The following is a 19656-nucleotide window of genomic DNA, read 5'->3' as shown; positions in this document are numbered from 1 at the left end:
CTAAACCTTTACAAAACACTATTTGGGATTTAGCTAATGTGTAATATTAAAGTCTAGACAGCATAGGGAGGTGAGATGTCAAAGCTTTTGGGTGGGTGCAGGATACATACTAGAAATGTGCGAATGGGAAGCGTAATGATGTCGAAATCCAAAGATGTGTAGGTTAGGTGGACTGGCAATGCTAAAATTGCCCTGTAGTTTCCAGGGATCTGTAGGCTAGGTGGATTAGTTATGGCAAAGGTGAGATTACAGGGATGGTTCTAGATAGGATTCACTTCAGAGGGTCAGTACAGACCAATGGGCTGAATGATCTCTATTTAGACCGCAGGGATTCTACGAATATGTCTTTGGGAAAGGTAGCCTCATCATCGGGTACCTTTTTCACACGGACGGCTGGGTGCTCCGGTTTCCTCCCACAGTCACAAAGATGTGCAGGTCAGGTGAATTGGCCATGCTAAATTGCCTGTAGTGTTAGGTAAAAGGGGTAAATGTAGGGGAATGGGTGGGTTGCGCTTCGGCGGGTCGGTGTGGACTTGTTGGGCCGAAGGGCCTGTTTCCACACTGTAAGTAATCTAATCTAATCTAACTATAGTGACCCCAGTGTTGTCATGACTCAGCTGTGATGAGAGAATAGATGGCTGGGGCTGTTTTCCTTAGAGACTGAGGGGGGACTGATTACAGTGTACAAAGGTCTGAGGGGTGAAGACAGGATAAATAGGGAGAAATTTTCACTTAGTAATGGGGAGAACAAACCGGGTGGGCGGGGGCTCAGTCTACAGGTGAACTGGAGAGTTAAACAGGATTAAGTACATTTCTTTCATTCAAAAGACAGTGGGTATCTGGAACTCTCTGCCTGCAAATCTGGCAGAAGGAGGACAACTTAAGATGTTTAAGCACTATCTAGATAAACACCAAAGCACATAAGGCTTTGGGTAAAGTGCAGGAAAATTGAATCAGAGTGAATAGGTATTTGATGACCAGCATGCATATGATGGGTCGAAGGGCCCTGCTGCAAAATCTCTGTAACCTGGGACAGCGAAATTGGGGCTGCCCACTCAAGTCCCGCCTACTTGGTTTCCACGACAACAGTCCACGCCTACCTGTCCGATTGTGACGCTGGCCCCCGCCCACATAGGTAACAAGCCCCACCCACTAGCTTGGTTCCGCGATGCACCCGCCCACTCAAAACGGCTGACAGGTCCAGCCAATGAAAATACGTTTTAGTATATTTATTCACCAACCCTAATTCTACGCGACAATCTCTTATTACATGCGTATAGTACATCAATAAATTTTATAAAGTTAAAACACAGATGTCTGGTTTATCGTTAATCATATCGCTAATTCCATATGATGCAATTTAAAAAAAAACCAAATGTTACCACAACATAAACATATATCGGATTGTTAGGATTTATAAAGCACCCAATTTCTTTTCTTGGATGTGCTCGCTTCGGCAGCACATATACTAAAATTGGAACGATACAGAGAAGATTAGCATGGCCCCTGCGCAAGGATGACACGCAAATTCGTGAAGCGTTCCATATTTTACACTTTTACCAAATTACGTTGCATTTCTAAAATAGGGTCATAGAGATGTACAGCACGGAAATAGACCCTGCGATCCAACCGACCAGATATCCCAACCCAATCTCGTCCCACCTGCCAGCACCTTGCCCATATCCCTCCAATCCCTTCCTATTGCAATTCACCCTCTGGAAAGTGTCTGACATCCTTTCCAATCATCAGGTTCCCACAATCATTGGGACTTAATTCTTTTCAGCAAGATAGTTAAATAATTTAGAGTTAATAATAAAATAGTTATTGAAAAGAACAAAATACTACTGCATCACTGAGGCTGCAAACCCTGCAGGAAACCCCAACTGCTGATCATACTCAGCAAGGACAAGCCATGTCTTTGGGAACCTGGTGGAAGGGAGCAGCTGATGGACACCAAGGCTGTGGACCAACTCGGCAACACCGGCATCTGCTGGAAACAGTGCTTTCAAATCTATTTCCCCCAGGTGCTAAAACGGTGAAAGAGATGCAGTGAAAGGGGGACTGGACAATGTTAATAAACTGGTGGAAGGTGTGAAGTGAGGTTTAGAGATAGAAGCAGCATTTTATCCATATGAGATTAGCAGCTTCACTTTCTGTGAATGGGAGATGAGAGTTTCTCTGTTACAGGGTGTGGGCTAGAGTGTCTCTGTTAACTCAGCCAAATGCTGGAGATTGACTGTGAATTAGAGCTGGGGGGGGGGGGCATTGGGTATGACTGTGAGACGGGATGAAGGACAGTGATGGTCAGTTCTTCAAACCAAAATGTGACCTTAGTTAAGATCCTCTGTGTTGTGTGTGACTTTAGGGCGCTGCTTCTTTTGGAGAGCTGGTCAGGTCACCCACAAGGCATGGAGCCGGGAGCTCAGCTTGGAGCAAGATGTGGGGATGTCAGCATCTGAAATAGATGGTTTCTCTATGGTGTTCCACCTGTGTCTCCCTTGCGTATAATCCCTGGTTCCTATCAAATTGCAAACTTAACAACTGTCAACTGACAATGTGGGTTCTAATACACAAGTGGGGACAAATACCGTATTGCTTTTGACTTGAAGAGATATCGCTCAGATTTTGGAAATGTTGGCACGGGATTAAGGAGGTAATGTAGAGGGAGGTGGTTGTGAAGGAGCATGTGCTATGGTTGACACCAGGAAAGAAGGTACTCATTGGAGAATGGGCCGTGAGGGGACTTGGGCCAACCAGGAGACAATAAGAGCTGCAGATGCTGGAAGTCAGAGTCAACAGATGTGAAGCTGGAAGAGCACAGTAGGTCAGGCAACATCAGAGGAGCAGGAAAATCAACATTTCGGGCCGAACCCCTTCCTCAGGACCGACAGTTGAGGAAGAGAGTTCCCACCTGGGAGCTACCAGAGTCATCATGGAGAGCTGTCGTCAGAGGACTCGGGCTGTGGGCAGAGGTGCATTCGTACAGTTGGTGAGGGAGTGATTGACGGGGAGGTGACTTGGGCTGTGAACAGCCACTAGACTCAAGTAGAGGGGAAAACAAATCACACCAGTGGGAATACAAAATGATGGGTCAATTTGAAGTGATGGGACCATTTGATGTCGAGTCAAAAAAATTGAACTTTATACATGGAGCACTAATTCATTCTTAAAGGCAAACAAAGTGCCTGAGAACATCATGATACCAGTTTTCTTAAGTTCCGTTGAAAACATGACCTTTGCGATTCTAAGGAGTCTGGTACATACAGAGGGAGAAGTGTGTACTGCAAATGCTGGAGATTAGAGTCAAGATTAGAGTAGTGCTGGAAAAGCACAGCAAGTCAGGCAGCATCCAAGGAGCAGGAAAATTAATGTTTCGGGCAAAAGCCTTTCATCAGGAATGAGGCTGGAACCTCGGGGGTGGAGAAATAAATTGGGAGGGGGTTGTGGGTCTGGGGAGAAGGTATCTGAGAATGCAATAGGTGGATGGAGGTGGGGGTGACAGTGAAGGCCGGAGATGAGGGTGGAGTGGATAGGTAAGAAGGAAGATTGACAGGTAGGACACGTCATGAGGACGATGCTGAGCTGGAAAGTTGGAACTGGGGTAAAATGGGGGGGAGGGGAAATGAGGAAACTGGTGAGGTCCACATTGATGCCCTGGGGTTAAAGGATCCTGAGGCATTCTTCCTCCAGGCGTCAGGTGGTGAGGGAATGGTGGTGGAGGAGGCCCAGGACCCAGGGGGAGTTGAAATGTTCGGCCACGAGGCTCCCCAATGTAGAGGAGACTGCATCAGGAGCAACGGATACAATAAATGACGTGTCGACGGGTAGGTGAGTCTTTGATGGATGTGGAAGGCTCCTTTGGGGCCTTAGATGGTGGTGACGGGGGAGGTGTGGTCGCAGGCTTTGCAATTCCTGAGGTGCAGGGAAGGTGTCAGGGGGTAGGGTGGGTTGTTGGGGGACAGGACTTGACCAGGTAGTTGCGGAGGGAACAGTCTTTGCGGAAAGCGGATAGGGGTGGGGAGGGAAATATATCCCTTTTGGTGGGTCCATTTGTAGGTGGCGGAAATGTGGGCAGATGACACGATTTATGCAGAGGTTGGTAGGGTGGAAGGTGAGGACCAGGGGAGTTCTGTCCTTGTTGCAGTTGGAGGGGTATGGTTCGATGGCAGAGGTATGGGACGTGGATGAAATGCGTTGGAGGGCATCTTCAACCATGTGGGAGGGGAAATTATGGTCTTTAAAGAAGGAGGCTATCTGGTGTGCTCTGTGGTGGAACTGGTCCTCCAGGGAGCAGATGTGGCAGAGGCGGAGGAATTGGGAATACAGGATAGCATTTTTGCAGGAGGTAGGGTGGGAGGAGGTTGGGGTTTATAAAAATGTCAGTGTTGAGTTGGTCATCATTGATGGAGATGGAGAGGTCCAGGAAGGGGAGGGAGGTGTTAGAGATGGTTCAGGTGAATTTAAGGTTGGGGTGGAATGTGTTGGTGAAGTTGATGAACTGTTCAACCTCCTCGCGGGAGCACAAGGTGACGCCGATGCAGTCATCAATGTAACGGAGGAAGAGGTGGGGAGTGGTGCCAGTGTAACTACGGAAGATGAACTGTTCTTCATAGCCGACAAAGAGATAAGCATAGCTGGGGCCCATGCGGGTGCCTATGGCTACCCCTTTCGTCTGGAGGAAGTGGGAGGATTCAAAGGAGAAATTGTTGAGGGTGAGGACCAGTTCAGCAAAATGAATAAGATGAGCAGTGCAAGGATACTGGTGGGGGTGTCGGGAGAGGAAGAAACGGAAGGCTTGGAGGCCCTGGTCATGGCGGATGGAGATGTAGAGGGACTGGATGTCCATGGTGAAGATGAGGCATTGGTGGCCAGGGAACAGAAGTCTTGGAGGAGGTGGAGGGTGTGGCTGAAATTCCTGGACTGGGGGGATAGGACAGTAACGAGGTAGGTGGTGATGAATTCAGTGGGGCAGGAGCAGGCTGAGACAATGTGTTGGCCGGAGTAGTCAGGCTTGTGGGTCTTGGGTTGGAGGTAGAATTGGGTGGTGCGGGGTTCCCGGACTATGAACAAAGAACAAAGAAAATTTACAGTCGAGGAACAGGCCCTTCGGCCCACCAAGCCTGAGCCGATCCAAATCCATTGTCGCCCAATTCCGAAGCATCTGTATCCCTCTGCTCCCCACCTACACATGCATCTGTCCAGATGCATCTTAAATGAATCTACCTTGCCTGCTTCTACCACCTCTGCTGGCAATGTGTTCCAGACGCCCACCACCCTCTGTGTAAAGTACTTGCCATGTGTATCCCCCTTAACCTTTTCACCTCTCACCTTGAAAGTGTGACCTCTCATTATTGAATCCTTCACCCTGGAAAAAGATTATCTCTGTCTACCCTGTCTAAACCCTTCATTATTTTGTAAACCTCAATCAGGTGCCCCCTTAATCTCTTTTTTTGTAATGAAAACAAACCTCTCTTCATAGCTAGCACCTTCCATACCAGGCAACATCCTCGTAAACCTTCTCTGCACCCTCTCCAAAGCGTCCACCTCCTTTTGGTAATGTGGCGCCCAGAACTGCACACAGTATTCTAAATGCAGCTTAACCAATGTCTTGTACAATTTTAACATGGCCTGCCAGCTCTTATACTCATTACCCTGTCCAATGAAGGCAAGCATACTATATACCTTCTTCCTGAAGAAGGGCTTATGCCCGAAACGTCGATTCTCCTGTTCCCTGGATGCTGCCTGACCTGCTGCGCTTTTCCAGCAACACATTTCCAGCTCTGATCTCCAGCATCTGCAGACCTCACTTTCTCCTATATACCTTCTTGACCACTCTATCCACCTGTGCAGCAACCTTCAGGGTACAATGGATCAGCACTCCCAGATCTCTCTGCTCATCAATTTTTCCCAAGGTTCTTCCATTCATTGTATAATTTGCTCTCGAATTAGACTTGCCTAAATGCATCACCTCACATTTGTCTGGATTGAACTCCATCTGCCACTTTTCCGTCCAACTCTCCAGTCTAGCTACATCCTCCTGTATTCTTGGACAGTCCCATATGCTTTCTGCTACTCCACCAATCTTTGTGTCATCTGCAAACTTGCTGATCATACCAACAGTGCCCTCTTCTAGATCATTTATGTATATCACAAACAACAGTGGCCCCAGCACTGCTCCCTGTGGAACACCACTGGTCACCTTTCTCTATTTCAAGAAACTCCCTTCAACTACTACTCCCTGTCTCCTGTTGCGCAACCAGTTCTTTATCCACCTAGCTAGAACACCCTGTACACCCTATGAATTCACTTTCTCTATTAGTTTATCATGGGGAACCTTATCAAATGCCTTACTAAAGGCCATGTGTATGATATCATCAGCCCTTCCTTCAACTATCAACTTGGTCACTTCCTCAAAGAACTCTATTAAGTTGGTAAGGCACGATCTCCCCCGCACAAAACCATGTTGCCTATCACTAATAAGTCTATTCTTTTCTAAATATAAATAGATCCTATCCCTCAGTACCTTCTCCAGCAACTTTCCCACCACTGACGTCCGGCTCACTTGTCTGTAGTTACCCGGAATACCCCTACTACCCTTCTTGTACAGGGGACAACATGAGCAACCTTCCAGTCCTCCGGCACCTCACCTGTGTTTAAGGATGCCACAAAGATATCTGTCAGGGTCCCAGCTATTTCCTCTCTCGCCTCTCTCAGCAACCTGGGATAGATCCCATCCAGTCCTGGGGATTTGTCCACCTTAATAACCTCTAGCCTACCCAACACATCTTCCCTACTTATGTCAACATGATCCAGACTAATCAAGCTTCTATCTCTAATCTCAAGATTCATCATGTTCCTCTCCTCAGTGAACACTGATGCAAAGTAATAATTCAGAATCTCACCCATTCTCTCAGGTTTGACACACAGCCTTCCTTCATTATCCTTTAGTGGACCAATCCTTTTTCTAGTTACCCGCTTGCTTCTTACATAAGAATAAAATGCTTTGGGATTCTCCTTAATTCTGCTTGCTAAAGCTATTTCATGATCCCTTTTAGCCGGATTGATTCCTCGTTTAAGATATTCTTCCAGGGCCCATTCTGTTCTTAGCTGCCTGGACCTTATGTATGCTTCCCTTTACCTCTTGGCTAGTCATACGATTTCTCCTGTCATCCACGGTTCATGAATCTTCCCCTTCCTATCCTTTGCCTTCAATTCGACATGACTATCCTGCACAATCTTTAACCTATCTTTGAAAGCCTCCCTCATATCAAATGTGGACTTCCCTTCAAAGAGCTATGTCCAATCCACATTTCCCAGCTCCTGCCTAATTTTGATATATGAAGTTGGAAGCTGTGGGTGAGAGATCCCCTGACGTGATGAGGTTGTATATGGTCTGGGAGATGATGCTTTGGTGATGGGGTGGGTAAGATCATGGTCGAGGGGGCGGCAGGAAGAGGTGTCTTTGAGTTGGTGCCTGGCTTCGGTGGTGTAGAGGTCAGTGCGGCAAACTACCACTGCACCCCCTTTGTCTGCTGGTTTGATGGTGAAGTTGGGGTTGGAGCAGAGGGAGTGGAGGGCTGTGAGGGTGAGCGGTTGGAGTGGGTGAGGGGTGTGGACAGGTTAAGGCAGTCAATGTCTCAGTGGCAGTTGGAAATAAAGAGGTTGAGGTGGGTAATAGACTGGCACAGGGTGTCCAGGTGGATGGATTGTGTTGGAGGTGATTGTGTCGGATAGGCATGTCCTGTTGAAGGCAAAGGATAGGAAAGGCAAGATTCATGAACCGTGGATGACAGGAGAAATGGTATGACTGGCCAAGCCATCATCTCCCAGACCGTATACAACCTCATCACCTCAGGGGATCTCCCACCCACAGCTTCCAACCTCATAGTCCGGGAACCCTGCACTGCCCAATTCTACCTCCTTCCCAAGATCCACAAGCCTGACCACCCTGGCCAACCCATTGTCTCAGCATGCTCCTGCCCCACCGAATTCATCTCCACCTACCTTGATACTGTCCTATCACCCCTGGTCCAGAAACTCCCCACCTATGTTTGGGACACTACCCACACCCTCCACCTCCTCCAAGAATTCTGTTAACCCAGTCCCCAATGCCTCATCTTCACCATGGACATCCAGTCCCTCTTCACCTCCATCTGCCATGACCAGGGCCTCCAAGCCCTCCGTTTCTTCCTCTCCCGATGTCCCCACCAGTACTCCTCCACTGACACTCTTATTCGTTTGGCTGAACTGGTCCTCACCCTCAACAATTTCTCCTTCAAATCCTCCCACTTCCTCCAGATGAAAGGGGTAGCCATGGGCATCTGCATGTGTCCTAGCTATGCCTGTCTCTTCATCGGCTATGTAGAACAGTCCATCTTCCGGAGTTACACCAGCACCACTCCCAAAGTTTTGCTCCGTTACATTGATGACTGCATCGGCGTCACCTTGTGCTCCCACGAGGAGTTTGAACAGTTCATCAACTTCACTAACACATTCCACCCTGACCTTAAATTCACCTGAACCATCTCTGACATCTCCCTCCCCTTCCTAGACCTCTCCATCTCCATCAACGATGACCAACTCAACACTGACATTTTTTAACAAACCCACCAGCTCCCATAGCTACCTGGATTACACCTCCTCCCACCCTACCTCCTGCAAAGATGCCATCCCGTATTCTCAATTCCTCCGCCTCAGCTGCACTTGCTCCCAGAAGGACCAGTTCCACCACAGAACACACCAGATGGCTGCAATGTCCCCTCCCACATGGTTGAAGATGCCCTCCAACGCATTTCATCCACGTCCCGCGTCTCCCCCCTCGAATCCGACCTCTCCAACTGCAACAAGGACAGAATACCCCTGGTCCTCACCTTTCACCCCACCAACCTTCGCATAAATCGCATCAACCACCGACATTTCTGCCACCTCCAAACGGACCCCACCACCAGAGATATATTTCCCTCCCCACCCCTCTCCGCTTTCAGCAAAGACCATTCCCTCCATGACTACCTGGTCAGGTCCACACCTCCCAACAGCCCACCCTCCCATCCCAGCACATTCCACTGCCACTGCAGGAATTGCAAAACCGGCACCCACACCTCTTCCCTCACCTCTGTCCAAGGGTCCAAAGGAGCCTTCCACATCCATCAAAGTTTCACCTACCCTTCCACACATGTCATTTATTGTATCTGTTTCTCCCGATGCGGTCTCCTCTACATTGGAGAGACCGAACGCCTTCTCGCAGAGCGCTTCAGGGAACATCTCTGGGACACCCGCACCAATTAATCTCACTACCCTGTGGCCCAACATTTCAACTCCCCCTCCCACTCTTCAGAGTACGTGCAGGTCCTGGGCCTCCTCCATCGCCACTCCCTCACCATCCGATGCCTCATCTTCCACCTCGGAAAACTTCAACCGCATGGCAGCAATGCGGACTTCACCAGTTTCCTCATTTCCCCTCCCCCCACTTTACCCCAGTTCCAAACTGCAAGCTCAGCACCATCCTCATGACCTGTCCCACCTGTCAATCTGACTTCCCACCTATCCGCTCCACCCTCCTCTCCGACCAATCACCTTCACTCCCACCTCCATCCACCTATTGCACTATCAGCTACCTTCCCCCCAGCCCTTCCTTTTTATCTTTCCCTCCACGAGGGCCCCAGCCTCATTCCTGATTAAGGGCTTTTGCCCAAAATGCCAAATTTCATGCTCCTCGGATGCTGCCTGACCTGCTGTCCTTTTTCAGCACCACTCTAATTTTGACGACAAACAGAGGGAGTCATGGACATGACATTTCAAGAGCTATATGAATTGTTAGAAAATTATTTCACACCGGAACTGCCAATGATCGTGGAATGTTTCTTTTTGATTTGATTTGATTTGATTTATTGTTGTCCCTTGAACCTAAGTACAGTGAAATGTTTAGTTTTGTGTTCAGTATAGGCAGACCATAGCATACAAGGACATACACATGATAAGGTGATTGAACAAAGCGAGGAATACAAAGTTACGGCTGCGCAGGAGATGCACAAAAGCAAGATCAACATTAGGTTTGAAATTTTAAGGGATGCATTCAACAGTTTATTAACAGTGGAGAAGAGGCTGTTCTTGAAACCTGGTTGGTAACGTGCGTTTAAACTTTTCAATCTTCTGTCTGATGGTAGAGGTTGCAAGAGATTATAGCGGGGGTCTTTGATAATGTTGGCTGCCTTTCTGTTGTCAACTAGAAGTGTATGTGGAGTCACATGACACTAGGTTATAATCCAACAGGTTTATTTGAAATCACAAGCTTTCAGGTGAAGGAACAGCATTCCAAAAGCTTGCAGTTTCAAATAAACCTGTTGGATTATGACCTGGAATCATGTGATTTCTGACTTTGTCGACCCCAGTCCAGCAGGTGGAGACTTCAGATTGCAGCAAGGAGAGATTAGAGCTGTCAGCGAATAATCCCACCAGCCGGTCCACACAGGATCTGAGTGCACGTCCGGGGACTCCATTTGGTCCAGTTGCTGTCCATCGGTTCACTCGAAAGAGGGTTGATCTGATGTCTGCAGCAGTGACTGAGGGAAGAGGTGCCTCAGGGCTGACAAGACAGGTGACACTGTTTCACTAACATTCTCTATGAACTGAGCAGAAAAAGCATTGAGCGCAATAGGGAGGGATGTGTTTTTGTCTGCTATTCAATTCTGCTTAATTTTGAATCCTGTTATGTTTATAGGCTTTGCCAAAGGTGGTGGATGTCCGGGTGATTGCTTTGGGTCTCTAACTTAGTCAATAATTCCATTTTACAAACTGGTACAGCATGCAGGAAAGTTCATCTCCCAATTCTTGGCTGACTTGAAGAGGTTAGTGGAACATTGCGCATTTGGAGGTTGTTCGTAGGTGACATGTGGCATTGTGGTGTCCAACATAAAGCCATCCAAAGGAAAGCTACTAATGAGAGATCTGAATTCAAGGCCAATTTTGAAGTGGCAATCTCAGTGATGCTGGACACCAGCAAAGTAACACAGTAGCCTGACGACTCCCCCAGTGTGTATAATAGTGGAAACTCAGGAGAGTGTGGTACTAAATCTAGAATGCCACCGATTATGACAAAAGTGGCCACAAAGAGTCAATATGTTTTACTCGATAAGCCCAGTGCCACGTGTGTACAAGAGTAGGCCGTACTGCCCAAAATTGCTGGGGACAACTCAAGCACAAGAAGAGATGTTTAAAGGAGAGGAGTCATCAGGTACATATGGCCAGCCAGGGAGTAGGCTGGGTGTCAGTAAAGATGGGATAGATAGTGATAAATTTTGGCTTAGTAACAGGGAAAGCAACAGGGGATTCAGCCTGAATGTGCACAGGAAATTAAAAGAGGATTAAATACTTTGTTTTCATTCATAAGAATGTGAACATCTGGAATGCTGTCTGTAAATCTGATAAAGGGAGGGAATCTCAAGATATTTCAGAACTACAGGTATTTAGATAACCATAAAGCTATAAAGTTAAAAATCACACAGAACCAGGTTATAGTCCAACAGGTTTAATTGGAAGCAACACCGGCACCTCCAAATTATAAAGCTATAGGCCAAGTGCAGGAAAATGGGGCTGGAGTTGACAGGTGTTTGATGACCAGCATGGATACGATATGTTGCAGGAAGCCTTTCTCTGCTGTAAAAGCTCGGTGACAGACTCTATAACCTGGATTTGGAGATGCCGGTGTTGGACTGGGGTGTACAAAGTTAAAAATCACACAACACCAGGTTATAGTCAAACAGGTTTAATTGGAAGCACACTAGCTTTCGGACACGTGTTGCAACTGACAGGGTACCCTTCGTTGTTCAGTACTTCCCAGAAGCTGAAAAATTACGCCATGTTCTTTGTGACCTGCAACACATTATCAATGAGGATGAGCACCTCACCAAGACCTTCCCCACACCTCCACGACTTGCCTTTAAACAACCGCCAAACCTCAAACAGATCATTGTTTGTAGCAAACTGCCCAGCTCTCAGGACAACTCCATACAACCCTGTCATGGTAGACGCTGCAAGACGTGTCAGAGTGTGGACATGGATACCACCATCACACGTGGGGACACCTCCCACCTTGTACATGGCAGGTACTCATGTGACTCAGCCAACGTTGTCTATCGTATACGTTGCAGGCACGGATGCCCGGAGGCATGGTACATTGGGGAAACCGAGCAAAGGCTACGACAACGGATGAATGGGCACCTCACAACAATCAACAGACAGGAGGGTTCCCTCCCAATTGGGGAACACTTCAGTGGTCCGGGACATTCAGCCTTGGACCTTCGGGTGACCATCCTCCTAGGTGGACTTCAGGACAGGCAGCAGAGAAAAGTGGCCGAGCAGAAGCTGATAGCTAAGTTCGGTGCCCCTAGGGAGGGCCTCAACCGGGACGTTGGGTTCATGTCACATTACAGGTGACCACCATTGCACTATACACACACACAGATACTCGCACACACACACACACACACTCACATACACACGGACACACGTAGACACAGATGCGCACACAGACACCCACACACACACCCTTACAGACACACACTCCCACACTCACACATGACCCCCTCACAGACTTAAGACACTCTGCACTCACTACATAAATACACATTCTCACACTCACAACCCCCACCCCAGACAGGTACACACACACAGACAAAGACCCACATGCATATATTTTGTGGGGTGAATTTGTACTTTCAGGGTTACATTGTAATTTGCTCAAAGTAGAACTCTGAGCTCAAAAACTGCATGAATTTATGTAAAACTCCGTTATCTCCCTTTTTAGATTAGAATCAATCTAAACATCATGGCATAGACAGAGAACACAGGGGGCCAACACCTTCTACATATTGTCTAGCTATCACCATTGTTAACAGCTAACCCGAGAATGCAACTTTTTTTTAAAAAAGGTTTTGTGATTTACACATGAAAGAAGTGAAACTATCACTGTATTTTAACAGACAATCAATTTTTGAATGTATAATTTCAGTTACATTACAATGTAAATTTATGCTATAAATTCTGTGTGTTAGGATTGAGCCCTCCACTACCACCTGATGAAGGAGCGACACTCTGAAAGCTAGTGTGCTTCCAATTAAACCTGTTGGACTATAACCTGGTGTTGTGTGACTTTTAACTCTCCACAGCTGCCTGCTCACTCAGGCTTCTCACAGCGGGGTAATAGGCCCCGCCTACTGGACAAGGCCGCGCACCTCTGCAACACGCCCATCAGTCACGCCATGGCAACAGACCGCGCCCACGTGCCTGGCACATCAAACACACCTCCACTATTCAGTCAACCAAACAGGCCCAGCCAATGGGAACACAGATTAACTTTTAACTATATTCACAAACACAAGTTCATTGACAAAATGACATTGCGTTTCCCGCGAAATTCAACACATTATGTATAATAAATTTCGGATGCTTCAGGAAGTCATCTCATGTTTGGTTTTGATGAGAAAAGCCCAATTGAAAGAGCCAGTCACAACAACATAGATGTGATTGGGTTTGTCAGGATTTAAGAGACATTCACTTCCACCCTAATTATGTGCTCGCTTCGGCAGCACATATACTAAAATTGGAACGATACAGAGAAGATTAGCATGGCCCCTGCGCAAGGATGACACGCAAATTCGTGAAGCGTTCCATATTTTACACTTCCGCCACATTACAATTTACCCGCTGCAAAAGTGTCACAATGAACCCCAGACGTCGAACCCGGTTACATCTTGATTCACTTACCATGGCAACAGCAAACCCTGCAGGAAAACCCCAACTGCTGATCATACTCAGCAAGGACAAGCCATGTCTTTGGGAACCTGGTGGAAGGGAGCAGCTGATGGACACCAAGGCTGTGGATCAACTCGGCAACACCGACATCTGCTGGGAACAGTGCTTTCAAATCTATTTCCCCCAGGTGTTAAAACGGTGAAAGGGGGACTGGAGAATGTTAATAAACTAGTGGCGGGTGTGGAGTGAGGTTTCGAGGTAGAAATGGCATTTTGTCCAAAGTGCCATAAGGACATCCTGTAAGAAAGAAAGTTGAGAGTTTGTGTGTTACAGGGCGGGGGACATGCTGTTTTCAAACAGGTATGCTGTTTTGGAAAATGTAGGGGGTGATGGATTATCAGGGAAACGTAGCACAAACAGCCAGATTTCTGGTATTGAGACTGGTTCTAATGCAATGAGGCGTACCTCGAGTTCTATAAGATTGTGTTAGGGGACTCTCTAATCCGAGGTGCAGGCAGATGCTTCAGTGGCCAGTGGTGAAAAATCAGAATAGTTTGTGGTTTCCCTGATGCCAGGATCAAGGATATTTCAGAGAAGATGCAGGATGTTCTCTAGGAAGAGAAGCGCCGGCAGGAGGTCATTGTACACATTGGAACCAACCACATAGGAAGGGAAAAGGTTGAGATTGTGAAGGGAGTTTACAGAGAGTTAGGCAGGAAGTTAAAAAGGAGCTCCTTGAGAGTAGTTATATCTGGATAACTCCCGGTGCTACGAGCTAGTGAGCATAGAGGAATAGGAGGATGCAGCAGATGAATGCGTGGCTAAGAAGTTGGTTTATGCGATACAAATTCACGTTTTTGGATCACTGGAATCTCTTTTGGGGTAGAAGTGACCTGCACAAGAAGGACAGATTGCACCTAAATTGGAAGGTGACTAATATACTGGCAGAGAGATTTGCTAGAGCTGCTCATGAGGATTTAAGCTTGTAAGGTGAGTGGGACCCACGGGAATAGTGAGGAAAGAGATCAATCTGAGACCCGTACAGTTGAGAACCGAAGTGAGTCAAACGGTCAGGGCAGGCAGGGACAAGGTAGGACTAATAAATTAAACTGCATTTATTTCAATGCAAGGGCCTAACAGGGAAGGCAGATTAACTCAGGGCATGGTTAGGAACATGGCACTGGGATATCAAAGCAATTACAGAAACATGGCTCAGGCATGGACATGACTGGCAGCTAATGTTTCAGGATACAAATGCTACAGGAAGGACAGAAAGGGAAGCAAGAGAGGAGGGAGAGTGGCACTTTTGATAAGGGATAGCATTATATCTGTACTGAGGGAGGATATTCCCGGAAATACATCCCAGGAAGTTATTTGGGTGGAACTGAGAAATAAAAAAGGGATGATCACCTTATTGTGATTGTATTACATACCCCCTAATCATCAGAGGAAAATTGAGAAACAAACTTGTAAGGAGATCTCAGTTATCTTTAAGAATAATAGGGCGGTTATGGTAGAGGATTTTAACTTTCCAAACATTGACTGGGATTGCCACAGTATTAAGGGTTTAGATGGAGAGGAATTTGTTAAGTGTGTACAAGAAAATTTTCTGATTCAGCATGTGGATGGACCTACGAGAGAAGGTGCAAGATCTGACCTACTCTTGGGAAATTAGGCAGGGCATGTGACTGAGGTGTCTCAGTGGGGGAGCATTTTGGGGCCAGCAACCATAATTCTATTAGTTTTAAAATAGTGATGGAAAATGATAGACCAGATTTAAAAGTTGAAGTTCTAAATTGGAGAAAGGCCAATTTTGACGGTATTAGGCAAGAACTTTCAAAAGCTGATTGGGGGCAGATGTTCGCAGGTAAAGGGATGGCTGGAAAATGGGAAGTCTTCAGAAATGAGATAATGAGAGTCCAAAGACAGTGTATTCCTGTTACGATGAAATGCAAGGCTCGTAGGTATACGGAATGCTGGATGAGTGTGGGCAAGCGAGGAGGGCAAAAAGGGGACATCGTGTCGACAAATAGAGTTAAGGAGAATCCATGAGGTTTTTACAAAAACACTAAGGACAAAGGGTATCTAGGGAGAGAATAGGGCCCCTCAAACATCAGCATGGTGGCCTCTGTGTGGAGTCCCAGGAGATGGGGGAGATGCTAAATGAATATTGGTGTTTTCTGTGGAAAAGGACATGGAAGATATGGTATTTAGGGTGACATCTTGAAAAATATCCATATTAGAGAGGAGGAAGTGCTGGATGTTTTGAAATGCATAAAAGTTGATAAATCCCAGAACCTGATCAGATGTACCCTAGAACTCTATGGAAATCTAGTGCGATGATTGCTGGGACTCTTGCTGAGATATTTGTATCAACGATAATCACAGGAGAGGTGCCAGAAGAATGGAGGTTGGCTAACGTGGTACCACTGTTTAAGAAGGGTGGTAAGGACAAACCAGAGAACTATAGACCAGTGAGCCTGACGTCAGTTGTGGACAGGCTGTTGGAGGGAATCCTGAGGGACAGGATGTACATGTATTTGGAAAGGCAATGACTGATTAGGGATAGTCAACACAGCTTTGTGTGTGGGAAATCATGTCTCACAAACTTGATTGCGATTGTTGAAGAAGTAACAAAGAGGATTGATGAGGGCAGAGCAGTAGACATGATCTATATGGACTTCGGTAAGGTGTTCGACAAGGTTCCCCATGGGAGACTGGTTAGCAAGGTTAGATCTCATGGAATACAGGGAGAACTAGCCATTTGGATGCAGGGCTGGCTCAAAGGTAGAAGACAGAAGGTGGTAGTGGAGGGTTGTTTTTCAGACTGGAGGCCGGTAACCAGTGGAGTGTCACAAAGGTTGGTACTGGGTCAATTTTCATCATTTTTATAAATGATTTTGATGTGAGCGTAAGAGGTAAAGTTAGCAAGTTTGCAGATGACACTAAAATTAGAGGTGTAGTGGACAGCAAAGGAAGTTACCTCAGATAACAATGGGATCTTGATCAGATGGGCAAGTGGGCTGTGAAGTGGCAGGTAGAGTGTATTTCAGATAAATGTGTGGTGCTGCATTTTGGGAAAGCAAATCTTAGCAGGACTTCTATACTTAATAGTAAGATCCTTGGGAGTGTTGCTGAACAAAGAGATCTTCGAGTGCAGGTTCAGAGCTCCTTGAAAGGAGAGTTGCAGGTAGATCGGATCGTGAAGAAGGCATTTGGTATGCTGTCCTTTATTGCCCAGAGTATTGAGTACAGGAGTTGGGAGGTCATGTTGCAGCTGTACAGGACATTGGCTAGGCCACTGTTGGAATAATGCATGCAATTCTGGTCACCATTGTATCAGAAAAATGTTGTGAAACTGGAAAGGGCTCAGAAAAGATTTACAAGGATGTTGACAGGTTTGACGGATTTGAGGTATAGAGAGGGGCTGAATAGGCTAGGGCTGTTTTCACTGGAGTGTTGGAGGCTGAGGGGTGACCTTATCGAGGTTTATAAAATCATGAGGGACATGGATAGGATAAATAGACAAAGTCTTTTCCCTGGGGTGGGAGAGTCCAGAACTAGAGGGCAGAGGTTTAGGGTGAGAGGGGAAAGATATAAAAGAGACCTAAGGGGCAAGTTTTTTCACGCAGAGGGTGGTACATGTATGGAATGAGCTGCCAGAGAGAGTGGTGGACGCTACTACAATTGCAACATTTAAAAAGCATCTGGGTGGGTAGATGAATAGGTAGGGTTTGACAGATATGGGCCAGGTGCAGGCAGGTGGGAATGGATTGGGTTGGGATATCTGGTCGGCATGGACAAGTGGGGCTGAAGGGTCTGTTTCCTTGTTGTACATCTCCATAACTCTATGACTCCAAAACTCAGGTAAACGTTGGAGATTCGCTCGGGGCAGGGGTTTGGGTCTGGCTGCCTAAATGGAGGAAGGACATTGATGGAAGTGATGGGAGGTTGGTGTTCAATCCGACATGTGACCGTTGTTCAGCTCCTTTGTGTATTGTTCACAAATAAATTTTCAGTTCTGGATTATGAAAGTGTTGGGAGTTATATAGAATAGATCATCAATGTGAAAGCAAACATTTGTTATTTTCCTGGGTGTGTTTGTCCATCACCCCTTGAACCTAGAAAGCACGGAGTAGGAAGCACCGTCCAGTTGCAATGAAAGATGCTGTACGTTCTTCGACCGAAACTGAAAAGCTCTGTATCAAACACTAGCTTTCAAAGTGCTTCATTTTGCAAATATTTTTGTATTGGCTGGCGTCAACTGAGGGATGCGCAGAATACTCTGCCGGTTATTGCACAGCTTGGAGAATGCCCTGAGTTGCAGTTTTGACGAATGCAGCGGGACACTTCACTGTCGGGAAACGTCAAGGTGATTGTAGTCCATGGGACTGGTGAGCTCCTCCGGAAGCATTTGAAGGAAGTATTTGGCGGCCTGTTTGTGCTGCATCCTGGAACTAAACATATTGGAGTCAACAACCAATGGGAAGTCGAAGTCTGAGCCAAAGACACATATGACCATGACAGTCTGCAAGGACATGTCCTGAACATCTGTGTTTGCATCTCCCAAAATAACAAAGTCTGAATGCGGCCAGATTGGTTTGTCTCATCCGAAGCAGGAGAGAACAGAAGATAAACGACAGAATTCGATTAACCCTGACCAGAAAATGGTTCAAATATTTAACCTTTATAAAGGAACCGACCTTCTTACTAGTACCGTGCTTGCTTCGGCAGCACATATACTAAAATTGGAACGATACAGAGAAGATTAGCATAGCCCCTGCGCGAGGATGACACGCAAATTCGTGAAGCGTTCCATATTTTACACTTCTGCCACATTACAATTTACCGGCTGCAAAAGTGTCACAATGAACCCCAGACGTCGAACCCGGTTACATCTTGATTCACTTACCATGGCAACAGCAAACCCTGCAGGAAACCCCAACTGCTGATCATACTCAGCAAGGACAAGCCATGTCTTTGGGAACCTGGTGGAAGGGAGCAGCTGATGGACACCAAGGCTGTGGACCAACTCGGCAACACCGGCATCTGCTGGGAACAGTGGTTTCAAATCTCTTTCCCCCAGGTGTTAAAACGGTGAAAGGGGGACTGGACAGTGTTAATAAACTAGTGGCGGGTGTGGAGTGAGGTTTCGAGGTAGAAGTGGCACTTTATCCAAAGTGAATAACGTAAGGACAGAAGCTTTACATTCTGCGAAAGAAAGTTGAGAGTTTGTGTGTTACAGGGCGGGGGCTGCTGTTTCTCTGTGAACTCACCCGAATGGTGGACACTGACTTTGTGAATTTGCGCGGAGGGTGGGGGTTGCGGGGTGTATTGGGTATGGCTGTGTGTGTGGAGGAAGGACAGTGATGGTGTGATGTTGTTCAATCCGACATGTGACATTCAGATCCTTTGTGTATTGTTCACAAATAAATTTTCAGTTCTGGATTATGAAAGTGTTGGGAGTTATATAGAATAGATCATCAATGTGAAAGCAAACATTTGTTATTTTCCTGGGTGTGTTTGTCCATAACCCCTTGAACTGGAAAGCACGGAGTAGGAAGCACCGTCCAGTTGCAATGAAAGATGCTGTACGTTCTTCGACCGAAACTGAAAAGCTCTGTATCAAACACTAGCTTTCAAAGTGCTTCATTTCGCAAATATTTTTGTATTGGCTGGCGTCAACTGAGGGATGCGCAGAATACTCTGCCGGTTATTGCACAGCTTGGAGAATGCCCTGAGTTGCAGTTTTGACGAATGCAGCGGGACACTTCACTGTCGGGAAACGTCAAGGTGATTGTAGTCCATGGGACTGGTGAGCTCCTCCGGAAGCGTTTGAAGGAAGTATTTGGCGGCCTGTTTGTGCTGCATCCTGGAACTAAATATATTGGAGTCAACAGCCAATGG

General features: G+C 46.7%; 3 non-coding genes across 3 annotated transcripts; all 3 read left to right on the top strand.

The window, feature by feature from the left end:
• Positions 1 to 1444: 1444 nt before the first annotated feature.
• Positions 1445 to 1551, top strand: LOC122562897 (U6 spliceosomal RNA). Its single transcript, XR_006315438.1, has one exon. It is a non-coding gene; the product is annotated as a U6 spliceosomal RNA (small nuclear RNA).
• Positions 1552 to 13567: 12016 nt separating this feature from the next.
• LOC122562896 (U6 spliceosomal RNA) lies at positions 13568 to 13674 on the top strand. Its single transcript, XR_006315437.1, has one exon. It is a non-coding gene; the product is annotated as a U6 spliceosomal RNA (small nuclear RNA).
• A 4793-nt stretch (positions 13675 to 18467) lies between these two features.
• Positions 18468 to 18574, top strand: LOC148145438 (U6 spliceosomal RNA). The gene has a single exon (XR_015761348.1). It is a non-coding gene; the product is annotated as a U6 spliceosomal RNA (small nuclear RNA).
• Positions 18575 to 19656: the final 1082 nt, after the last annotated feature.

The sequence above is a fragment of the Chiloscyllium plagiosum genome, unplaced genomic scaffold (assembly GCF_037043375.1).
Source record: "Chiloscyllium plagiosum isolate Xiang-an unplaced genomic scaffold, Cpla_swu_hap1 HiC_scaffold_24, whole genome shotgun sequence".
Lineage (NCBI taxonomy): Eukaryota > Metazoa > Chordata > Chondrichthyes > Orectolobiformes > Hemiscylliidae > Chiloscyllium > Chiloscyllium plagiosum.
Note: the sequence above shows the minus strand (reverse complement) of the source record. Positions and strands in the feature narration are given on the sequence as shown.